A 1,213-nucleotide genomic window follows, 5' to 3' on the forward strand; every position below is an offset into this window, starting at 1 on the left:
GCTCTGACTCCACCTCCCAACCCGACCCCACCCCCTGCCCTGACCCCGCCTCTATCCCGACCCACCCCGTCCTGACTCCACCCCTGCCCTGACTCCACCTCCTGCCCTGACCCCACGCCTGGCCTGGCTCTGACTGGTCCCAACTCGACCCCACCCCCTCCCCTGACCACACCCCCTGTCCTGACCCCACCCCCCTGCCCTGACCCCACCTTCCAACCCGGCCTACCCTCTGTACTGGCCACACCCCCTGCCCTGACTCCACCTCCTGCGCTGGCCCTGACTCCACCCCCGGGTTGGCTCCACCCCCTCTGGCACCGCCCTGGGCCTCCCCCGCCTGGCCGGCCCACTCACACCTGGGCTGGGGATGCATAGAGTGTGTGCGCCGTGTTTGTAGGCTCTTGCTGCGTTGTGTGAGCCCTCCTGGCGGGGAGCCCATGCACGGCCTGAGGACGGAAAACCCCGACAGACTGAGAGTCAGGCCGGGGTCCCCTGGCGGCCAGGCACCGCCTGAGACCTCCTGTCTGTGCCCCCGGCGCAGGCCTCCTTCCCAGGCCCCAGTGAGTCAGGCTCCTCTGGGCTGGGGTCCCGTGAACTGCGTGCTGGCTGAGCTCTGTACTGTGTGTGCTTTCTCTGAGTAAAGAGTCATCCGCTTCTGGCTTTCCTGTTTTATTTCAGGGTATACGGAGAGAGGCCTGTCTCTTGGGGCTGACAAGTCCTCACGCCCGTTTTCCAGATAGGGAGTGACTGAGGGACGCCCCAGAACCCCAAAATGTCAGAGTTGCGAGGGCTTCAAGCCAGGGGATGTGGGCGGATGGAGGGCGGCCAGGCAGGTGCTGGGGGCCTGTTCTGTGCGCGTTTCGGGACCGCCTGCTGGGTTTTCCCGGGAGGGGGCTGGTGCTGGTCCTGGAGGCATCCCATGGAACATGGGATGGAGGCCTCTTGCTGGCTGCTGGCCCTGCTCCAGTTCCAGGGCCGTCTTTGGATGTGGGCTGTTTCCAGCACGCCCTTGCTGGAACCAGCGGTGGGGCTGGGCTCTGGGGGAGGCCAGAGAGAGCAAGCAGGCAGGTCCCGTGCCCTTCAGAGGCCTTGTTCCTCTCGCCACCCCAGCTCTCGATGACTTTCCCCCCCAAGGGGTCTGAGCAGAATGGAACCAGCAACTGCAGGTTCTCTGCAACCCTGTCCCAGGATGCGGTGGTCACACCCAAGGATCTCC

The sequence above is a fragment of the Phoca vitulina genome, unplaced genomic scaffold, assembly GCF_004348235.1.
Source record: "Phoca vitulina isolate PV1807 unplaced genomic scaffold, GSC_HSeal_1.0 scaffold44, whole genome shotgun sequence".
In the NCBI taxonomy this organism is placed as follows: Eukaryota; Metazoa; Chordata; class Mammalia; order Carnivora; family Phocidae; genus Phoca; species Phoca vitulina.